The sequence below is a fragment of the Cardiocondyla obscurior genome, linkage group LG11 (assembly GCF_019399895.1).
Source record: "Cardiocondyla obscurior isolate alpha-2009 linkage group LG11, Cobs3.1, whole genome shotgun sequence".
Taxonomy (NCBI): Eukaryota; Metazoa; Arthropoda; class Insecta; order Hymenoptera; family Formicidae; genus Cardiocondyla; species Cardiocondyla obscurior.
Window position 1 is genome coordinate 745771 of NC_091874.1, and position 23796 is coordinate 769566.

The 23796-nt window shown below is 51.0% G+C and overlaps 1 protein-coding gene across 7 annotated transcripts in view; it reads left to right on the forward strand.

Moving 5' to 3' along the window:
* Positions 1-2150: 2150 nt before the first annotated feature.
* Positions 2151-23796, forward strand: part of Smr (nuclear receptor corepressor smrter) — a 73066-nt gene continuing 51420 nt past the window's right edge. For 2 of the 7 annotated variants that reach the window (XM_070663124.1, XM_070663126.1), the window contains exons 1-3: positions 3107-3996; positions 18774-18888; positions 20810-21444. The gene's annotated coding sequence lies outside the window, so the exon portion shown is untranslated. Of the gene's footprint in view, positions 2284-3106; positions 3997-18773; positions 18889-20809; positions 21445-23796 lie in introns of those variants that run through there. The other 5 variants (XM_070663128.1, XM_070663127.1, XM_070663130.1 and 2 more) reach the window with 4 other exon arrangements.

Below are 23796 nucleotides of genomic sequence, written 5' to 3' on the forward strand. Positions count from 1 at the left end.
CTTGAACTTTCTTCCCTCCGCGGCGGCCCGGATCAACCGTACGTTTCTCTCTTCTCCGCGCGTCCCGCAGGCATCCCCACTGCTGGAGCGCGCGTTTACCGCGCCTCCGCCTGCCCGCGAGGCAGCCAGCCTGCTTGCTTGCCCGCTTGCTTGGCTTGGCTCTCGAGCGTCAATGCCGTACGCAGGAACCCCGAATACCCGGCATCTACCGACCAACGAAAATTCACAAGCTTCGCCTATCGATGTAAGTACCCTCTCGTCCATCCTTTCCGCTTCATTCTCTCCTTCAAATCTCGCCAGATCCCGTGCGATTCACGTCCGAATATTGCGTCGCTTAATTCCCATTGATAATTCAAGCGCGCCTGATCCACTGAGGGCGAAGCGTCGAAATAACGCGCGGGATAACTTATCTAACAGCTGTCTAATAGACTGATAACGCGCGGGTCGTCGAGAGAATGATACGTACAACAGATTTTTTTTTATCAAATAGTTTATTGATTGCGGTTTACAATACAACATATAAATGTAGGCCAGATTGTAAAACAGACGCTCCGTGTAAAACTTTGCCGTCGCCGTGTCGTTTTAATTTTGTCACGAGGCTAGTACGACCGTGCCGTTCGTTGCGTCTGTGAAAGAAGAAACAAACGGGAGGCGAAGCAGAATCTCCGCCGGTGACGAACGAGTCGCTTTCTCGGTGCATTATTTGCTCGGATCGTCCAGTCCGCGAATATTAGATGCGTTCTGGCGACCGATAAAATTTCACGATGGGAACGATTCTCTTCTTTCGAGGGGCATCGTCGACATCGTACATACGTATCGCGTAAAAATTGAACAAAACGCATGCGGCTCGGTTTGGCTCTCTTGGACGTTGTACGCGGCGTGGAAATGAAGATTTGATATTCTCTGGACGCGAGAGCAGTCAGTCCCTTTATGCGTTTCGTTACGCGTGAGGAGAAGCGCGTTCGACGGACCGAAAATAACAGAAAATGGAAGGAAGACCCCGAGTGAAAGTACAAGTCAAAGGACAGGGCGCGCCAGCGGACGGAATTTTGACAAATAACGCGGCCCCGCGTTCGTCGAAGTCTCCGAGATCGTCGTGGTTGACACGCGAGAGCCAGGAATTCCGCGCCTCTTCCCCCTCGCGTATCGATTCCGCGAACGTACACGCATCCCGTAACAAGTTTAAGCCAGACGACGGCATCGCTCCTCGGCCTCGCGCGCGCCAACGTTTCAGTCCATCCGCTTTAAGTCGGGAATCTTTCAGGATGTAGGAGAGCGCTTTGCTCGCTGCCGCTGCCGCTGTCGAAGCAAAGCATCGAACGGCACGGAGAAATTACCGGTCTACGCGTCATGCGTATCTGCGTTTGTAGTACGATTCGATTGCACCGCAAAACGAAGACGTCGTTAGCAACGACGAGATCGATTCCGAAGGCTGCCGATAATCTTAGGCGCGAAAGTTCCGCTCGAGGGAGAAAACGACGATAGAGAGCTCGCGGGGGCGCTCGGAACCCCAGTCGGCTAGAGCCAGCTCTGAGCTAACGCGGCTCTCTCCCCGCTCTGCCGCTCGCCCTTTTCCCCGCTGACCGCGCGCGACGCTGCTACGTCGTTCGTTCGGTGTTGGTTCGCTCGCTCGCTCGCTCGCTCGCTCGTTCGGTGTTGGGACGCTCTCTCGCTCGCTCGCTCGTTCGTTCGGTCGGTCGCTCGCTCGGTCGTTCTCGGAGACTCTCCCCTTTCCCCGAGTATACGTTTCGCCGCGCGCTCTCCTCGCGGCCGCTGCGCGCCGCTCTCGTCCGGTCGCCCTCCCTGCCCGCCACGGCCCGTTACCCTCACCCCGCGGCCGCTGCCCGCCCCGAACGCCCTCCATCTTCCCCGCGCCCGCCGCCTCACCCGTGATTCCGCCTTGCTTGCTGCCAGCCTGCCCGTCCGTCCTTACGTCCGTCCGTCCGCCGTTTGGATCTATGGTTGTGTGCGGTGGATTTCGTGACGTTAACCTGGCGGCCCTGAAAACGTCGTGTGGACCGGCCGCGCCGATTTTCGTGCCGCAGCAGCGAGATACCGTGTCGTCGGGTCGCGAGTGCGCGAGAACGCGAGTGTTTTTTCATCGCGGTGGCCCGTTCTTGCTGTCGCCGCTGCCGCCGCTACCGCCGTCGCAGCCGTAGCCGCAGCCGCAGCCGTCGTCGCCGTCGATCGCGGTGGTTGCCGCTGCTCGCTAACCCTGCCGCTGTTGGCGTACGGCCCTCCGTGCGGGCCGCGCGTTTTGCCGAGGAAACAAGCTCGCCGCGGGTAAGCTCTCATGGCCAGATCTGTGCGTGGCGGGTAAGAACGACGAGGAGTCGTTCGTCGTCGTCGTCGTCGTCGTTGTCGTCGTCGTTGCCGCCGTCGCCGCCGCCGCCGCCGCCGACCTCGTCATTATCGCCGTCGTCATCGTCGCCGTCGTGGCCGATCGCTGTCGGTAACGTCTCCTCGCGACCGTGCGGGAAGCGTCACGGCAACGGAATTCGCTGCGGGCCTTCTAGAAAACCAAGCCGCTTCGACATGTTCGCGCTCAGCTTTGCGCTTCTTTTGTGAAGTTCGTCGTTTCTTCTTCCTCTTTGTCCTTGCAATTTTTCCCGTCCGTCTTTCTCTCGTCCGCGCGCGTTCGACCATTAGCTTTCTCTCTGTTTCCTCCCGTCTCTCTCTCGCGCGCGTATCCCGTCTCTCATTTTCTCTCTCGCTCTCTCGCACCTCCTCGGGCTCTCAATCTCTCTCTTTTAGGCAATCACGCGAGTGTGCGTAATCTCTCATTTTCTTTCTCACGCATATCCACGCACCTACACGCGTACAGCAAGTGAACACACGCCACGAATACGTTCTCTTTCTCTCTCTTTCTCTCGCTCTCGCGTTTGCTGTTTTTCGTTCTCCACCCAATCCACTCTCCTCTCTCGCTCTCGTACTCTACCTCCCTCCTTCCCTCCCTCTCTTTCTCTCTCTCTTTCTCGCGCGCGTTCTCTCTCTCTCTCTCTCTCTTTATGCATCCTGTACTTATTTTCTTCGGGATAAAGCGGGATAAGGATTGTAAGGAGGAAAAATAAAAAAGAAAAGGAAAAAAAAAAAAAAAGCGGTATCTCGTTACGACGGCGATGACGACGGCGGCGTGAAACGTTCGCTGGCTCTTCCGTGCGCGCACCTGGCGTGCACCGCGAGCGCGGAGCTGCCTGAAATCGTGCGTCGCCGTTACAGTGCAGTGTGTAATAGTGAGAAACGAAAAACGCGTTTTCCCCGGACGTTGTCGTCCGCGCGACTTTGGAGAACGTCGCGACGCTACGCGCCGTTCCGTGTTGCGTCGCGTCGCGCCGCGCCGCAGTATGTGACCGCGTTCGCCTCGGCCGCACGCTCGCGTGGCACGTTGGCAAGCTCGTCCTCGAAATCCCTGTCCGTAGGTGCCTCGCCCGTATTCTTTATTTCACCTCGCCCGTTCTTGCTCCCGTCGAATCTCGTACGAGGCGCGTAGCCGAAAACGCGCGCGTTGTGCGCTAAAATGCAGCCGTGTGCCTCGATGCGCGCGAAGGTGTCGCGATTACCGACCGAGTGCATCACGCTATCACGCCCGTTTCTTGTACCTCGAGCGTGATGCATCGCCGTGCGAGGGTCTCCTCGCTCCCTACGTCCTTGCGTCCGCACCCGGTCGCGGTCCGCGTGCCCGCCGCTTGTCCGCTCCGTCGCCGTCCTCGTCGCCGCTCTCTGTGTTCAAAGTGATGTACCGTGGGTGACCGACGCGGCGGACCGCTGCCTCACGGTCCCCCGGTCGCAGTTTCTGTGCCTCCGGGAAAGATTCCGCAACCTCCAGTGATGCCAAGACACCCCCGAAGCCGTCTCCCCGTGTGAATTCCGAGCGACGAAACCCCGAAAATAACGGGCCTATTAATAGGAGATATCTCGGCGTGGCGGTCGCACCGCGTGTGAACTTGAAGATAGCGGAGAGAGGAAGGCCGATCGACCTAACGGACGTCGCTCTATGTAAGTTATCATGCGTTTTATGGTGCTCCCGATGCACAGAATTTAGCGGGGTAAAGAGGTGAAACGAGAATCAGAGTCAACCTCGCGCGCTGGGTCTTTCCGAACTGAAAGAGGCCCTGTGTTCCTCCTCGGGGAGGAACGTCCGTTTCCGAGAAGAACAAACGGTCGCCTTTCGACGAGAAGCGATAACAAAGTAGTCGTTCGCGCCTCGCCTTTTCCCCCGAGATTCGTAGAAATCGCGAAAACCACCGTCGTGCCGGAAGTGACGCTCCTCCGTCGGCGAACCGACGGCCCGTCACGTCGGAGACCCTTGTGCGCGACTCGAAAACAGCCGGATGCCGCGAAAAACGTGCTAGAGCTCCTCGCAAAGTCTGACAAAAGTCGAATCTCGCGTATGTCTAACGACCGCGAACGTTGCAAGCTCGCGCAACTGCTCGCACCTCGACTTTCTAATTTATTCGAAATTTTTCATTCGGTAATGAACTCGCGCGACACTGCTCTACTTTAATCGCTTGCCCTTACAGCGAGTGACAGATAAAACGCGCGCAAAGTTTCCAGGGCTATCCGTGGTGGCTCGCGTCTGGTATTTCCTCGTTTAACAAATTCGTCGCGGTCACCTCGCGACTAAATCGGACCTTGACATCAGCCGCCCTCGTGGTCTTGATTTTTATGTGCGTTTCGGTTTCCAGTCTGACGTTAGGCTCGTTATCGATGCGACGACTTTTCGCGTGAGAAATGCGCTTAACAATTACATTTGTCAAATGACGCGCGCGACACGTTGATAGTGATAATTAGAAAAACGTTGACGGCTCTAGAAAATTGCCGAACTAGACAGGAAGTCCCCAAACCTTGCAGTTGACAACAGATCCGTTTCGGTCCGACTTTCTACGATATTTTCTGCGGTTATAAATTAAATAAACGTATTAATCGCGTTTCCACGAGCAATCTTTGTTTAAACTTTCGAGAATATCCGAAAGCGAAGATTCTTTATTCCGACATGTTCGTCGATGCAGATCTCGGTTTTATTTTCACTCGCGTCGATTGAGGAGCTGCCGTCCGTCGCGAGTCGCAATTCGGTCGCAGCTGAAGCTGATCTTTCATAACTCGCGCGGACGATTGCTTATGATTTTCTCGCACGCTGCTGCTAATTTAAACGCTGGCGATCTCGCTGCCAAGCCGCGTGCGAGCTCGCGCGCGACATCGATTCGATTGTTCCTTACGAATCGTTCATTACGCAGTCCCGGGGTTATCAATCATTCAGAGTTATATTTCGGCCCGCGGTTCATTACTCGGGCGAACCGAGAGCGAAAGTGGCGCTGGGTCAGAAACAATCGCGCGGGCGACAACCGATACAACAAACAAATTATCAATGACTTTTGTGCACTTGACACGCCGCGCGCGCTCTCGCCTCGAAAGAGATTTTAGATTTTTGGCTCGATTTACCGTGACAGCGCGAGCTTTCCATCCATTTGTACGTTTGTCCCTATCCCGTTCCCTCTCCCTTAAGCGCGAATACAATTACTATTTCCAGCACGGAAGCTGCGAGGCGGCACCTAAAGGGAATAGAATTTTTGCGAATCGCCGCCGTTTTCATCGCGCACCGCTCGGTTGTGTCTTCTTTTTACACTTGCCGCGTTTAAAACGACGCTAATGAATTAAACGTTCGTTATTCGGAGGGAAATGGGGAGAGAAAGAAAAAAAAAAAAAGAAGGATAAAGCACACGGCAAAGTGGAGAAAGTGCGGCAGAAACAACGTAGACCTTGCCGGTTAATTTCAACGCGGCCTTATCTTAACGAGAATTCAATTTAATCGCCGAGATACTTAATTAGTTTATTGTTTTGTCGCAAATAAAAGAAGGCGATCGTGGTCCTTGACGCACATCAGCACGCACGTTGGATCCCGCGATCGCAATCACGTTCGTCGCAAGATAAACGGAGGGGGGGGGAGGGAGAGAGAGGCGCTTCCGATGATTTTGCCGATATTATTTTGCGCGCGGCAAATTCCAACGTTATAACGACGCGTTATAGTCGCAGCGTTCCATCTTATCGAATCGTTGCGTGCGGAGGTTCGATATCGCCGTCGTCAAATTGTCGCCGACGACGATCGGGAAGTAAATCTTGGCCACGTGGACGTTGCGTTTAACAATTTCGCTTAAAAACACAATTCCCTTCACGCCACTTTAAACCCGACAAACATACTTTTGACAGATTTTCGCTGAATAAAAAAATACCAGCGAAAGCTCGCGGAATGTTTCTCTTCGACCGAAAATTTCGGTGACGTTAGCTCGTTGCGCTTTAAACTCGTCCAGCACGTTAATATGCGTCTCGACATTGAGGCGGTCGACATTCTACTCAGTTTGGCCTTTAGCGTCCGCTAGATCGAGAGAAAGTGTGCGACATTTGATACACCCTGTATACGTTGGCCAGCTCGAAACGACCTTACGAGATGGCCGCCGCCGCCGCCGCCACGATACATTCTTGGCCTCCGCGACTCTCGTGCTCTATTAGGAAAGCTCTAGTTTTTTTTTTTTTTTTTTTTCCACGATATCTTTGAACGATACTGAGTACCCGAGTACCTTCGCGATATCTAGATTTGAGAATATTTAATATTGCGCATGTAGGCGTATTCGCGATAAAAATTGTTGAAAGTCGGTTATATAACATCAAAACGGGATTTTATTCTCTTAATTATTCGTCTAATAATAAACGAGGAAATCTCGACCCAACGAGAATTAATATTAAATACGACGAGTAGTTGTATTCATTGTATTGGCCCGATATTAAATTTTTCTCAGAGATCTATTCTTTTTTTTTTTTTTAATTCATATATTTTATTAGTAAATTACTTAGTCACACATACAATTTGATGCATTATTCGTGTGTTACGTTATATTAATCCCTCGTCTGAATCCTTTTCCTTCTATGCGAAAAGTAACGTTCAATGTGCTCTCGGAGACACGGAGCAGGCTTTTCACTGGATCTCGCTATTCATTAGGTATCTCGACACAAAAGTTACGCGCTTGCTATCGAAGGCAAGATAAATAGAAAAGAATTCGTAAGCATTCCCAATACCGAGAATACTCCGAGCATTTAATTTTGAGACCGCACACGCCCACCGTTACGTAAGTGCGCGCGATGGACGGGCACCTTATCGGTTATCTGCCACATTCTTCGATCGAGAAAAACAACGCGTGATTGTCGATCTTTACGTAGAAACGTCGCTCGCGCGCTTTCTCTCTCTCTCTCTCTCTCTCTCTCTCTCTCTCTCTCTCTCTCTCTCTCTCTCTCTCTCTCTCTCTCTCTCTCTCTCTCTCTCTCTCTCTCTCTCTCTCTTTCTCTCGCTAGGCCAAAACTCGATGGAGAACTTCTTCGGGTACGGCTGCAAGAACTTGTGTATATCGCGCGAGCGAATTATTAGACCTTTTTTGTCGTGCGCTCCTTCGGAATACGGTAAACACCAAAAATTTCAGCATCGATCTGAGAGTCCGTATTTACAACGTTATTTTGCCACCGTTAGACATTATTTTGGCGATCTTCGCGCGACGTCGCTTGATCGCTCGCGTGGATTTTTCGTAATTTGTACAGTTGCACGGCGCGAGTGCACGATCGCGGATCTAAATGTCATCTTCTCGACCGCCTGCGAAGATTCGTCGCGGTCCAGCACAACAGCCGCCGAGCGCGACCTTGGGTCTTAACTCTCGCATGAAAAATATGCCGCAGACCGCGCGCGAATGTTCGTTAACCAGACGCGGCGTTATCGGGCGGATTTCGCAAAGTTTTGCATGTCCGCCTCGTTACGGAGAACGGGCTATCAGTTTTATCGCGCGTATAAATTTTGCGTGACCCCTCTTTTCCTCTCCTCATTATTTCTCTCTCTCTCTCTCTCTCTCTCTCTCTCTCTCTCTCTCTCTCTCTCTCTCTCGCCGGGCTCTCTTTCTCTCTTGAGTCAGGACTAGCCTTTCGATAGGAAGACAATTACGTAATTCGTGTCGTCACGTAACGACACGCCTCTGTGTCTGTCCACGGTCGCCTTTTTCTGTTCTCAAAGAACAGTTCTCCTCCTCGCCTTTATTCGCACGCGTTTCCGGTCGGAGCTAGAAACCGCCGCGACTTCTATGACCCTTCCCCGATGCTCGCGGATAAGACGGAATTAATATCCTCGATCGTTGCAGCCTCCCGGCTGGATTTTATTTTTTAATCGACTCCCTGGAAAAGCGTCAGCTTGCGAAATTTCGACTTTGCAGACGTCCGCCGTCTCTCGCACTTTTGTTTCGAGTAACAATTAAAATGCGTTATCGCGGAAATGCAATTGCGCCATCGTCGCAGCGTGAAAAATATTAAACGGAAGCGCCGTGACCGCAGGACTGTAATTTTTTTAACAAAATTATTTGCGCGGTGCGGGGAACTTCTTGAAAGCTTTTGTTTACCGGCGGCACATAAGCGGAATGTAAAATCAGCACGGGAATACATGGGGGATTATATACAGGCGTGGTAATTGTTTTTTCGCGTTATTAACGAGGTCGGCGTCGGAGGAACGACATTTCGCAAACAATTGCCGGTGATACGCGTGTCTCGAGAAATTGCAAATATTCCAAGTTCTCTGGACTTGGCGCTGGACGGTATACCAACGTCTCGGAAAGGGTTAGAGCAACGCGTGTCACGAAAACTGAACACGGCCGAGCCAACGGCGTTTCTTCCACGTTGCCAACTCTACCTGTATGCCTTTATCTTCCACACGAGAGAGAGAGAGAAAGAGAGAGGAGAGAAACGAACCTGCGGCAACGTAGCAACGTCCGAAAGCATTACGGCATTTTGCTGAAACGGGCGATTTTTCGCAGCGCACGATTATATTTGCGATCCGACGATAAAAAAAGATCAGTCGTTTGATTAACACATTAATGATCTATAACAATACGCCCGTAAGCTACAATCGTGCGTAGATATTTTTTTTTTTTTTTACGTATGTAATTATTCTTCTCAACGCGCATCGAAACGCCTCATTGTCCGATTTAATATTTTATGTAAGTCTACATATTAAATGTTACATAAACTGCTGCACTTGTGCATTAAAGACGGTGCGATTACACATTTCCAAGATATTTTTCTAACACACGCGCAAAGTCGCTTTATTCGTTCTGTGCGGCGCGACGTCGGTCACGTTTAGATTTGGAAGTGTAATTTGGTATTTTTTCCGAAGAGAAAAGGGACGTTGCGTAGCGATAGTAAATCCACATTTGCGGAGACTCGCATCGATCTCGTCGAAGTTGCCCGCTGCGCGACGGCGTTACTTCGGATGGCATTAGCGATTTCCTGCCTGGTGAAAAATTTATATCGGAAGATATGACCGTTCCCGTTTATCAGACTTTCGCGTCGTCACGCGTGACTCAGAATGGCGTGAACTTTTTCGAACAATCCACGCGCGCGTGTCGTCGGATAATAAGACCGCTCGCGTTTCGGGCGAGTAGTTGGATGCTTGTCGCAATTAGCGATGGCGCCGACCACCTCGCCAGCGTTATCAATCTCTTTCGCGAATCCCGCGAGGAAATGGGCAAATCATCGTTCCACGGTTCCTTTCCCCTCCGCCTCGCGGCTTATTTTCTTCGGCTGAGCGAAAAGTCGGCGTTGTTTTGACGCGCCGAGTACGCTCGTTTTTTCCCCTCCGCCTTCTCGAGATCAAAGTCGAATCGGAATTATCACGCGTGCACGCTTCTACGCACGTTGCCGCCGCTGCGCCTCGCGAAAACTTTTGCCGCTCGATAGTTGGAAGAAGCGGAGAAATCCATAGGTATTGATCGTCGGTTCTTGCGAGGCTTCCGTCGGGGATCGAAACGGAACGTCTTGAGCGAGGAGCAAAGAAGAAGCGTCTTGTCCAAAAGGACAGGTGTTCCCCGCATGAAAGGCAGTCTTGCTCGTATACGGGAAAACTAGCGGGGCATCTGCGAGCGAAGAAAACCCGCCGGATTATCGCTCGACTCCGTCGGGTTTTCTTCAAACGCGGCCGACTAGTTTGGCCCCGTTCCATGCTCAAGCACGCGCGCGATACACACGTACATACATACATGCACGCACACGTACGCGAAGCATCGAGCGCACGCACGAGTAAGGCACTTGCGGTACCGTCTATACCCTATAGCGTTGCCGTACGCATGCAGTCATCGATCTGGCGGTATATACGTTTAAAGTCCGTCGCGAGGCGGTGAAAACGGGGTGAACTTTTGATTTCCCAAATTAATAAATTTATTACGTATACATCGAACGCGTAGAAAGTAACGGGGTCGAAGCGTCGTCGCAATTAACGGTATAACCAGCTCGATAATTTTCCTTATTCTATTAAAAAAAAATTTTTTTTATGTCTTTTTTTTTTACGACAGCCTGATGGCTGAACGTAACACTAAAGCGACATCCGTTTGAAACTGCATCAGGAATATTAATTTGCAAGGCGCTATTCACGCCGAGCCGTCGCCGGTGACGCCGAGGTCTCTCCAAAGAGAACTTCTTACGTTTGTAATCCCGCCTTCTGCGCGAGGCGCATAGTTCTCCGATTTTAGGCGCTAATTCCTCGTTCGCACGCCTTTTACGGAATCCGGACCGCGCGAAATTATTTGTTAACGAGTTAGAACGGCGTGATGTAAGCGACGGTGCCGCTTGGAATCGCGACGTCTTTTATTACGAGTTCCCATTTTGTTAATCGCGAATTGAATTCTTTTGTGCCGCTCGCAGCTTCGCGACGGCTCTTCTTTCCCCGATGGGTCTATTCTGCCTCCTTCTTAACCCTTTCGTTCGCACGAACGTCGCCGTCCCGCGCGCCGGAAACGTCGGTACTGTGAAAAAAAAGAAAAAAAAAAGGAACTTGACGGCGAAGTAATGATGATTACCTTTTTAAGATTTTGCGTTCCCCCTTTTCACCTCTGCCAAACGTCCCGCCGTTCTCGCTCGTGCATTTCAAGTTTCACTGAAACGTGAAAGGTATAAAATATTGGTATTAGTAACGCTGACGTTGTCGACGAGTTAATGACGAGTTCATTAACTCGGGGCTCTCGTCGCGGACCATATTACTCATGCGAGATTAACCTTCTAATGCGACCTCGAAGTAAATTTACCGTGTATTTGTCCGTCGCGTTACTCAGGCCGTTATCGTCGTTTCTGCGTTAATTGATTTCATTGAAACGTCCAGTCGCGCCCCGTTACATGTTTTCTGCGGCGAAAAACGTCGGAAAGAGTTTCGTCGCGCCGCGCACGAGACCCGCGTTTCGCAAATATCCCTCGCCGTTGGTCTCGCCTCGCGGATCTTGCGTACCGGGAGACTGGTTTGGAAAATGTACCGGAAGTAAAGCCCGTTCGAAAATAACACGGCCTATCGGAGTGAAGGCTATAGTTCGTTGACTTATTCAGAGCCGCCACGACGACGTCGCGTCGCCTGAAATCGATATCGCGTCCGATATTTCTCGCTCTCGCCGGATACGAGCGCGATAACGAAATGCTAACGTTATTCGCGATGCGCGCTGCGGCTCGATTTCCTAAAAAAAAAAAGAAAGGAAAAAAAAAAAACAGTCGGATCCTTACTCTTGCAGAACTGTAAATTTATTTTTCCCCAAATTTTATAAAATGAGAAACCAACTTTACACACGTAAAAGAGGCAAGAACGAAGGAAGAAAACGGGAGCACCCTCCCGTTCGTTCGATCTTCCGTCGCGACGCGTCATAAATTCTGCAATTAACTTAATGACGATAGAAATGTTTCTTTTTTGTTACGTGCGTTAAATTGCAGTAGAATTACGAAGGGCACTCGACAGAGCTTCGTCTCGCGAATGTTTTGCTTGGAGGCGCGACGTTTGGCCAGAGTTTCACGCGAGTGATTAGATAAAAAATTAGATTCTATTTCGTTTGCGTCGTGCCTGGCTCGGGCGTTTGCGGCTGTGCAAACTTATTCGTATGCACGCGACATTGATCGACTCGGAGACGCGCGCGAGTGTTAATGGTCTTATTTTTCCTTAATGAGTGTTAACGTGCCGTTAGGCCGCGACACGTCGCGCGATCGGGTATTTATACGTCGTTACGTCTTCTTCAATGGCCGCGTGAAACGATGGTGCACCCGAGACTCGGCGAGACACGTTGGCAAAAACAGACATCGCAACTAATTAAATGATGCGTGTTAGATATTACGATCGCCGTTCAAGTAGGCCAGATCTTTTAACAAATCTCGTCGCGTTTGCGGTTCTCGTTTTAACTTTACGTCCAAATTTTACAAAAATACAAAGAAAAAAAAAAAAAACCCGCTAGCCTGTTCATCTCTTTTAATTTTAGTTAGATATATTTTAGAGCGGCGACATGTGATCCGGCTCATTCTTCCGCGATTAATTTCGGGCGGTATTATCGACAACGTGTCGCCAAATTGAGGGAGAGCTTCCGACGCGTCGCGAGAAGAACGTCAAGCGGGTCACGTGTAAATTAATGCTGTCGCGGCGGACCCCGGGGTCTCTCGAACGTCTTTGTCGCGGCGGTCGTCTTTTTCACACGTCGAAGAGGTTGACACGACCCCGCGCGTTCTCCCGGAGTCGACGGCGCGGCCTCGGTTCGACTCGCCCGCTCTCGGCTCGGCTCGACTTTGAGTCACGACGGCGGCCACGGCGACGGGGAGAGCTATCGACCGTTCTGGGTTTCGCGAGATAATAATAACCACGGTTAAAATATATTTGGCGACGAGGGGGGGAGACGTGGCACTTTCTAAAAACCGCCCGTTTGCGCGGCGAAAAACAAGCGCGGGCGCGGGGCTTGGCCCCAAGCGGGCGGTTTTCCCCTTCGTTACGCGTTGCTCGTTAAAATGCCAGGCTTGCCGGCCGCCGCTCGTTCGTCAAGATCTACGAATGCACCCGGACCGATGTTCACCTCACCTGCGAATTTTCTTACGGCGAGTTACCGAGACATCTCCTAAGACGTAGCCTACCCACGGTCTCTCGCAACAAGCGCGTCAAGATAAATTCCCGGTGTCGTCTAATATGGTATAATAACATTCTAGAGATTAGAGATAAAAACGCGCGCGCGCGCGTAATTAGAAAATATCCCGCGATTCCGCGGCGTCTTATAAATCGTTTGAAGAGGACCGTGCTTTGACAGTGCCCGGTTGAGAATTGAAGCGAGAAAGGAAGAAGAGAATCGCGGCTGGGCGGGGCGTTGCACCAGCGGTTGCCGTCGCTTCTGGGAGCGGCGATGAAGACGGCGGCGCGTCGTTTATTTTGACTTGGCGCATCAGCGAGCTGCGGCCGCGCCGAACGGTTCCGTCGTCCGTCCGCGATCGCCGGCGTGGCGATTTACGTTGATTCTCTTCGAGGAAGAAAGACCGAAGCGCGGAATAGAATTTTCACGCGGGAGCCTTTTTCCGTTTAGGAGGAAGATTGATTTTGGAAATCGTACGGTCTCCTCGCTGCGGAGCAGACCTGATATCCGTTTTCGCGGCCGTAGTCGCTTGGCAAAGGTTTAATAATGAAACCGATATGAGATTCTACGCGATTCTATGAATGTCAGATTATAAGCGGTTAAAATTGAATGTCAGTCGACTGCCGGGGCGCGGGGGGAGGGAGGCCGAGGGGATGCCGACAGAGTCGCGAGAGGTGGAATATCGCTGTCATATCCGAGACGTAACAAGATTCGGAAGCTCGCGGAATGAATAATTGCTAGCCGTGTGTTGAAGTCGTCGCGCGAGGTCACCAACCAGTCGACCGACCAACCAACCGACCGACCGACCGGCCGCTGATTTACGGGGTTCGGAGTCGCACACAGCCACCGCGGTCGCGCACGCAGTAAGAGTAAAATACGCGAGCGGAACGGCCCTTTCGGTTTTTATAACCTCCAGCAGGTGGGGCGTTTTAATCGATAACGGCGAGAGGTATCTTGCGCGGCGGCGGCGAAAATCGCTCGTTCCGGGTTTAAAGTAGCGCAAGAGCGCGTTCCGCTTTTTTTTTTCTTTTCTTTTTTTTCCTTTTTTTTTTCTTTTCTTCCTCATCTCGTCCTTCGCCGCCCGCCGCCGTTCGTTCCCCACCTTAGCAATAACGCGAGAACGGTACCTTTAATTTTTCCTACGGTCGGCTTTCCCCGCGAGATTTACCGTCGTCTCCGCCGCGCGAGCTCGTGCTTTGAGAAAGTCGATACCGGCCAAGCGCGCGGCCGTCTTCGCCTTCGTCTTTGTCGTCATCTCCGTTACCTTCGTTGTTTTCGCCGTCTTCGTCGTCGCCGTCATTTTCAACCGAAGCGTAAGCCATCGCGTACGCAATGCCACGCTATAACGATCCGAAAATATCCCTTGACAGGGCGCTTCTGAACTTTCTCCCTGCGGCCGCTGCGTTTTATACGATGCAACGGTTCTAAATATATCGTCCCTGAACGGCGAGCGATGATGATGTCTGGGTGGCGTTCATCACGCGCTGCTATTTTTTTTTTCTTTCTTTTTTTTTTCATAGAAAAATAAATTATCGAACTCTCGCTGCTCGGTGCCGATTTGAAAACCCCAGCCTGCGTTCACAGAATACAATATTGCGCAACAGTCCGTAACTTGCTGCACTTTAGTCGGCTCCCACAGCTCGAAACGTTGCGGAACGATGTTTTCCGGAAGTGTTTTAAATAAATAACATTAAATAATGTAACGCTGCAAAATTATCAAGTACAATTAAAAATAAGGAGACCGTGCAATTTATTTATTCGAATAAAAATATATAATTATTTATCGTAGGCAAAAATAATTTTGCGTTTAGCATGTCGTTGCGTTTCTGCACTTCGCATTCGCTTCTTCGCTTATTCGTCGATTATATTCCGGCAAGATTGCCGCGCGAGAGACGAGCGATAGATAGCGATGGATAGCTTGGTCCGGAGAGTCGTCGTGATCGCGATACAGAGGCGGCCGCGAATTAAAGGGGGAAAATTCGTGAAGGCGAGCGTGCGTGTATGAAAGGAGCCAACGGTTTTCATTGTTACATCGGGGAAGTTGGCGGGCGCCGGGATACAGAATCGCATCTACTTTCGCCGTCACGCGCGCGCGCGTTACAATCGATACCGGTCGGAAAAAAAGAAAAAAAAGAAAAAGAGTACTCGGGCGAAAGTGTACATACGAACGCTTAGCAAAGAGATGCGAGAGAGGAGCGCGCGAGATATCTCACCGTCGAGGGGCGGGACGGCGAAGCGGGTACGGCTCTCGCTTACGAAATCCGCCAACGCGCTCCGCTTCGCCGAAAAGTCAAGGCTTCCCGTCAAGGATGCACGGCGGGAATGTGCGGCCGGCGTCGGAATGTTTTCAGCCGTCGATTTCCGCGATCTGGCCTGCCAGGTCGCGCTCCTTCTCGGCCGGGCTTTTGCTTTTTATTTTCAACCCCCTCGTGAATTTTTTAATCTCCCCGGTATAAATACGCGGGATAAGAAGCGCTTCGCTCCGCGAAAGACGAGAGCGGTTATAAACGTGGCGCAGAAACGCTCCGATACTTTCTCAAGTCGATCGATACCTTGTTTATACCGGGTATTTTTAACGCCGACACTCCGCTTATTTTTATCGGGGAGTAAACCCCGAGGTACGTACCTCCGCCGAGGGAAGGAAACTTTGAAACTTGAGCGTCACATGCGCACGGCTCATAGAGACGTCTTCTCGCATTTCGAGTTCGCGGGGTTATAATCTCGTGGGGGGGGAGGGGGCAAGATAAACCGCCGTCGTCAGGTGAGTCCGAGAGAGTAACGCGCGACGACGTCAGGTTTTTTTTATCCTCGGTCGTTCATCGGTATCGGACGAAACGAGCTCTCTTTTTCTCTTCCTTTCTCTCGCCGCGGTGCACCGCCGTTCAATGGAACTCGCATGCGTGTGGCGAGTTGTTTGCGCAGCGCGGCGCCCTGGGAGGAGATCCGCGCGTTGCAGAGTAACTTCTCGCCGGGTTCTCGAGCTGAGGAACGGTCGGCGAGGGAGGGGGAGGGGGCTCGGGAACGCGGAGGGCCGCGAACGGAGTGGGGTGAAAGAGATGCGAGATGCTGCGCACCGGCGGTGAATGGCGAAGCTAGATAGATGCGAGGGCGGGAGTGGGTACGACGGAGGTTGCGACCAGAGGGGAAACATGGATCGGAAGATATCTCGGTTCTATGATGTAAGGGGACAAGGGGTGTTCTTATACGCGTGTTTACGTTAGCCGGCCAATAAGATGTCCTCCACTCCGGCTGCGTCATTGCGAAGTCTTTGCGCTGGACTTACGGAGACACGCATATACGCGTGCCCGCGGTGCACCACTTATGCGCGAAACGCGTATTATTGAAGTACGCTTCGTCCACTCGATACCTCGTCTTCGGTACCAAGTATTCTTAGCGATTGCACTTTACCTTCGGCCGCAACAAACGATCGGTGGAAACCCCACGCGAGCGTGCACTCCAATTAAATTTTTTTTTTTTATCTATTTATATCGTGTCTCTGATATCATCTGTCTTACGGGTACGTGAAAGATCGTATCGAATAGAGAAAGCCGCCGCGCATATGTCTCTCTCTGTGTTAAATACCACAAACGGTGCGCAGAGTTATTTTCTCTTAGTCTTTTTATCGGTTCTCCAAACCCTTTCCCTAATAAACCACACATTCCTAGATGTTGCGCGTAAATTGCCGGCGAGAAAGCAACGGCCGGTGCTCCGTTCTCTATTCCCGTTATCATTTAAATCGAACTCGCGCTGGACGCGACCGTTCTCGCGAAAGCGTCGCGGAGTTGCGCGAGCGCCCGAATTCTTGCGTCATATTGTTCTTTGCCTGCCACCTGAATAGGTTGACGACGGTGATTGTCGTGAGAAAGAGAGAGAGAGAGAAAGACTGATTGCGTCGCATTTGTGACGGCGAAGGTAGGGGAATCGGTCGCGTAAGGTACCCTAAAGGAAACATCCTCAAGGTGGACGACCATTAATGTGTACTATGCACGATGACTCAGCTCCTACCACACGAGAACCGTAATGACACGTAGCGTACGATTAGATCTCGAGAGAACTTTCGATCGCGCGAGCGTACGCTCACGATTAACAATTAACGCTATCGAGAGATCGTCCGTGCCTCCGTATCGCATGTATACGCACAATTCCTCGCGTTCGTGTTGCACACGCGATGATTTCTCCCGCTAATTTCCGAGCCGCGAGTTTCCTCGGCAGTGAAACTCTTACTCCGAATTTGTTTAAAAAGTGGAAACGTTATGTATAAAATTATTATGTCGTTAATTGAGAAAAGATAAAAACGAGCGGATGGCGTCTGACGCTCCAAGTATTAAATACTTATTAAATTATCATAACTTATTGTTTCCTGAAGTTTCTATTGAGCGCGATAAAGTTTTCAGTTTAAAGGCCCAGAATTATCTCCGGACGAGCGTTGGAAAATAGCTTTTACTCGTCAGTGTCGATGTTTCGCCCCGCGTAACGAAAAGATCGATCGCGCGAGAGCTTGGCTGTCCTACACAGCTGATATTTGCCATTTTTGCCATTGTCACGTATTCAAGTCGGCGGAATCGACCCGGGCTCCCTTCGACGTGGCCATCGGTAGCGCAATTCGCGAAACGCGTGTCAGATGCTTTCTCCCGCAGTATTTCCCACTGCGCGAGGAACGATCGATCGCCCCCATTGCGTGCTTGGTACACGTATCCCCGGCCATAATTGCCGTATCTCCGTCGGCTGCTGCGGATTTCCTGCGAAATACATTACGTTTCTTTACTCCGGATACAATGAACGACGGCGCGCTCATCGTCCGCGGTTTGAGATTTTGTTTATCGCGAAAGAAGTTTGCGTCTTTGCGCGAGAGACTTCAAAAGGGTGACGGTCACTTCTAACAATGTCTTTATCGCACATCGCGGAAAAATATAAAATACACAAGACTTTTTTTTGTTTTTTAGAAATTGTGCGAAACTGCCACACGCCGAGTATTTTCTGTCTCCGAATAATATTAAGCGTTATATTTCGAGACGCGCATCGTCGCTTCTATCAACTTACTCTACGCGTATTTCATATTACGCTTTTTGCACATCGTAGCTGTTTGAATTTATAAACCGCATAATGGTGGGTCAGCAGCCGGCGACGGCTATTATCGAAACGCTTACTCTAAACTTGATGCAACCGTAATATCTTTCCGTCATTTTTCTTTCAGTCCTCTCTCAATCTCGTGGATAATGAACGTGTAACAACGTACGGAATCGATGCTAACAATCCGCGTCTTCGTTTCTTCTTCTTTTTATTTTTTTTTTTTTTTTTTACCACGCCGCTTTGCATTCGATCATTCATTTGCGTGTTAATTCAACCTCATTTATAGCATATATGTGGAAACACGGAACGTAATTACCGTCGATTACGCGGAAAATAGAGAGACCGAAACATATTCTGTGAAGTTACAAGTGCTTCGTAATCGCGTGACCGCCGATCGTGCCCACCGCCGAGTCCGCGGCGTAATTAGTTTCTATTAGGGAAGGGAAAAAAGTGCGGATCGTCAATGAAAGTATTATTCTAATTCTTATCACGATTGAGGAAAACAAACTCTCTTGAATTTTTCTGTTAATCTCTATAATATGTACATCGCCACAAATTTAATATCTTCCGACCGATCCGTATCTCTGCCTTTTGCGTAGCGACGTCAAAAAGAGGAAATTTCGAGGATTATGAAATCGGAATAATTTCACGGCATAAAAATGCAAATTGAAACGTATCGAGATTACACCGATTGCAATTCCTAGAATAATTAATCTGCCGTTAATCCAGCATCGTTGAAACGTGTCCTAATGAGAAATATACTTTGTGTTTCAGAAAGGGGTGCTCTGGTTACTGTCGGAAGAGGATTTCTCCGACGGTCGACAGTCGACGTCTCGGATGGGAGCAACGGCGAGGAGAAACAAACGAGGAGGCGGCGGCACGCGAAAGGGTATCGGAGAAGTCGCATCTGGTCGCGTGATAGGGGGGAAAAAGGGGGGTTTTGAGGACCATTCGTTGTAATCTTCAGACTAGAGAGCGTTTCCTCTCGCGGGCTCTTTCACGATCCTTTCGCAAATGTTTTTCCGAAGTTCCCCAGTCTCTCTCTCTTTCTCTCTGTCTTTTATCCTCCTCTCTCGTTAGCGTATGACGTATAAAGTAACGATCCGTAAATATCGAACGGGAACGTCGCCGTGCAAAATACCTCCGTCGTAAAATGAAAATAAATTTGAAAGGCTCTTGTTTCTGCGTGTAATTGAATTTGTACGAGAGTGCCTATTGCCTCGCGAGACACAATATGAACGTATTTAATCCATTATCCGCGACTAGCGTTAATTCTTTCGTTAACAAATTTTCATTGATCAACACAAAGCTTGCCGAAGTAACCAACGAGGTTTTCCTAACGTCTTCGAGGACCGCGATCGGCGATTGTTTCGGACCTTGATCGTTTATTAATCACGATCGCGAATTACGTAATCGTTAACGCGAAGATCGCGCCGGTCGTTAATCCGACGCTCTGCCCAATTTTTATCAGGGAGGGTCCGAACGTCGACGCGATCGTCAATGGCGGGACGATGAAAACGGAGGTGACGACGGTAGCGCGAGATTCCTGCTGTGGGAACGATAACGAGGTCCGCGCGGCGGCAACGGGGAACGATATTAATAACGGTGATGACGAGTCGCAGGTGGAATACGGAGCGCGCGGGTCAATGAGGAAATTCTCGGGCGCACGAGGTGCGCCTACCTTCTGAGCGCCGTCGGAGGGGAGGGAGACAAGGTGGAGTGAGCGACAGGGTGGAAGGAAGAGGAGGAAAGAGAGAGAGAGAGAGAGCGAGCCCGCTAGTAGAGGCAAATCGACGGAGCGGGGACGGTGCATACTCGAGCGGAAACAAACGACGGGCAACAAAACACAGCGGCGCGAGACACGCGGATCTTTGTGCGAACAGCTGAACCGGAAGTCGAGCGTTGCGCCTCGGCCTAATCGCTCGTCGCCGGTCGCCGTCGTCGATAGGGTCAGTCGGTTAAAGCGGCTGCTTCGTAGGCGACGAGCGCGTTTCACGCGTAAATAAATGCTCTGCCTGGCTGGAACGAGCGGTCGAAGGCATGCGGAAGTAAAAACGCCTGTTTCAGGTCGAACCCTGATACGTCGAACTTGAGTCTTGCACGTGATAATTTTTTTTTTACGGTATCGCGATCAACGTATGGTGATACGTTTAACATTTTGATCGTCGCTGTATATCGGTGGCTACTTTTGATATTAATAACGCCGTGCGTCTTGAATTCGTAGCGAAACACATGTCGCGCGGGTGACTCCTGTACATATATTATAACGACCCGCGGCTGTTGCTCGGTGCAACGCTCTTCGATTAAACAACGCGTGTCGCGGTCCACTCGGTCTACAAAACGAGCCCGCCGACGATGAACGGTCGCGCGATTCGAAATACTTGGGCATTGCGTAACCGAGGTGTACTAACCTGAGGAAACCTTTTGTAATTACGGGCCGCGGCTGGCGTCCAAATTTACCGTTTCCAACTCGTGAGCTTATTTAGGTAAAAATAAACGTGACCTGACGTAAACAACCGGCGGCGCGGCGCAAAGTCGGAGTACAATGAACATCACGGAATGCGCCCGGGCGAGACGTTATCGAGGAATAGGAGACGGGCGAGGGAGCGCCGCGGATGTTCCAGCCGGTTTTTCGTGGTGAAATTTCCGCGTGGCGTGCCCGCGTGTAGTTTTCAACCGCGTCGCGCACTTTTCCGCGGGCGCGTGCGCGGTTTTTCGCGGCCGAGTCGCGTCGAGAGTCGCGTGCGTACCTGCGGCGCGTCCGACGACGCTCGTTTCTCGGACGAGGAGTAACCCCGTAATTTCTACAGAGATCGCAGCGGAAGCGGCGACACGAAGAAGAGGCGGCGAAACAAGAGGAGGAAAGGAGAGACGTGAGTTGCGACGATTCTACGGGCAGGATCCACGCGTGTGTTTGGTGGCCGCGTGACAGTGCACGTGGACGCGTGTGAGACAGTGCGCGGTGCAGTGCGTCACGGGCGGAAGAGGAAGAAGAGGAAGAGAGCGAAAAGCGCAGGGCTCAGAAGACGCACGTTCGGCGTGCGCGAGGAAAACGAGAGGAGACGAAGTGCGCGACGGAGGTGAGGAGGAGAGGCAGGAGGACTTATCTCCGCGAGTGGGCGCGCTCGCGCGCACGCCCGGCGGCACCGAGTATGCTGCGGGGTGACGTCGCGGCGTCGCGGATCTCGAGGATCGATCGGCCGATCGAATTTTCTAAGTAGGATACGCGCCGCGCCCCGCGTGTGTGTGCGCGCGTACCATATGTGTACGGGCGCGCGCGTGTGCGTCGTAACTGCTGCACGGAAGAGGAAAAATCGTCGTCGACGTCGTCCCCGCCCGGCCAGGCCGGGCCGGTGAATCGAATCGCCGCGCCGGTGGATCGACCGCCGCCCGCCGCGGGAAAACTTCAGATCCGGTTCGCTTTCCACGGCTGACGTCATTACCGGTGAGTTTTTTTTTTTATCTTTTCGTTCTCCCCTTTACCTCTTTCCGCCGGTTCGCTCCACGCGGTTAATCCGCGACAGTTTTGAAAACAGCTAGACGACTTTTGCCCGGAATCTCGTCGAGCGCGAAGAAAATTCCACATGGATCACGCTTGCGATCGATCCCAGAAAAACATTCCCTCGGCAAAAGTCCCATTTCTTATTCTCGCGCCGTTACGCGAGATCGACGGGCATAAACTCGGCCACTTCGCGCTCGGGTTTAGCTCCAACTTTGGAATTTCGGTGATTCCAGAGTTTAAATCGAATCCGCGTAAAGCCGCGAGAAGTAACGTTGCGGATTTAGAACGGAGGAGAGTTACTTCGTAAGACGGAAAAAAAAATTTCTCTATACGACACGCCGTCGTCGCGCGGAGAAAAATCAATCTCAATTCGTGACCGGCACGAAGACTCGCTTTTTAATTGGGCTTTAATAAGAAATGAAGACGCGCGCGATGACGCTGATCCTTCGCGGAAACGTGAAACTCATCGTAGACCGTTGGTGGGTGCGCCATTTCCGAAAGTTCTCGTAACATAGTTCTACGAGCTACATGGGTTATGTAAATGAGATGTAATCAAGTGAACTTTAATATAATTTTGTCACTGAATTCGAACCTGACCTCCATTTTTTTTATCGTGCGTTTTTTATTATCGGCCGGCATTAATTACCGCGACGCCGTCGGAGGCGTAGCGTTCACGCGCGGAATACACGCGTGACGTTTGCGAGAAAGTCCGCAATTACCGTAATTTAGCCGTGGCTCGCGGACACGTATGAAAACCGCCGAAGGACGAACGTCCTCGCGAGCCTCGGCGAGACGTGGCGCTAATAACGTCATTCTTCTTCTAGGCGCATCTCGTACCCGCGTTAACGACATTTCCCCGGTATCTGTCTTGCTCGTTAAAGCACGCGGCCTAGAACGACCGCGGTGTCGGGTTAATGGGCCACCATACTTCGCGATTACTCGGAAAGTCACGCTGATCCGTTGTAATTATCGCGAGCGATATTTCTCAATGATTCGAGGCGCCGATGGCGGAGTTTGTGGCGTCTCTCTCGAATTATTACAGAGATTAATTAAATACGTCGCGGAGCGGTCGTCCAATTATTCACGAAATTTTCCCACAAAATTAAAAAAAGAAAAAAAAAAGAATAGAAAAAAAGTAGTTGAAAATAAAAATGATTAAAAATTGTTTTTTTTTTTTTTTCTCGCGAGCATGTGGGCCGCGGATTTTTAAATTTTGGCCACGCACGCACTCGATTCGGACAGACGTGTTTTTGATCCTCTCCAGGTAACGGCCTGTCGGTCGGCACGCGTGTGCGTGAGAATAGCGCGATGGTGTGCGTAAACTCCACGCTGCTGGCTACTCCGTCAGGCGAGTCCGTCGTTCTTCTTTTCCGAGCGCGAGGAAAGATGGCCGCTCGTGCGAGCCGCTCGTCTCTCTCTTTCTCTTTCTTTGTGCAGTTAGACGAGACGCAGACGCTGACTGGCAAGACGGTTTTAGAGAAAGTCGGCGCGAAGGAGGGGTGCACCGGGGTGTATAATGAAGGGCACATGTCCGCCGCCGGGCGGTAATTTTTAGAATAGTAAAACGCGTTATAAACGCTCGTCAAAGATTTTTAGAGGCTCGAGCAGCGAATCGCGTTAACCGAAGGTCTTCGGAAGAGGCTGATGATCACGCATTCCGTGCAATCGGAGGCTGCGAAATAAACGCCGCGCGCGATCGCTTCGTATCTCAATTAATGCGAGATATTAATGCATTCCGCGTGACGTTGACGACTGTAATTCAATTCAATTAAACTCGATCCCTTAACTTAATTTATTATTATCGTTCGTATGGACCTTTCGATATTTTAAATGATAATTTTCGCGGAAAAGTGTTATGAAATCAATTCATCTTAATTGGAAGCTGTTTTGAAACGATCGGCTGGCGCCGAGAGGTCCAATTTTAGAATTTTATTTCAACTCGACGACCCTCTTCTCGCGTAACGAGAAAGAAGTTTTGCCACAATATTGAGCGATCGGTTTGCGATAGCGAAGTTCACTCGCTTTCGCACGAGATACGCGGTAACTGCGAGACTCTTTCCCTTCGAAGTTCCGTAGCTTTCTCTCGGAACGAGGCTCTCCGGCACCGGATATGGGTCTGGCGTTAAGCGCCGATACGCGCGCCCTTAATTAATTTATTTTTTTCTCCATTTCCGCGCCCGTCACGGTCGCGGGAATGTCCTCGGTCGCGCCGTCTCCCTCGCACCTTTCTACCCCGCTTTTGCAGACCGTATTATATAGGACTCCGATATCGATCCCGCGTTCCAGTACAAAACG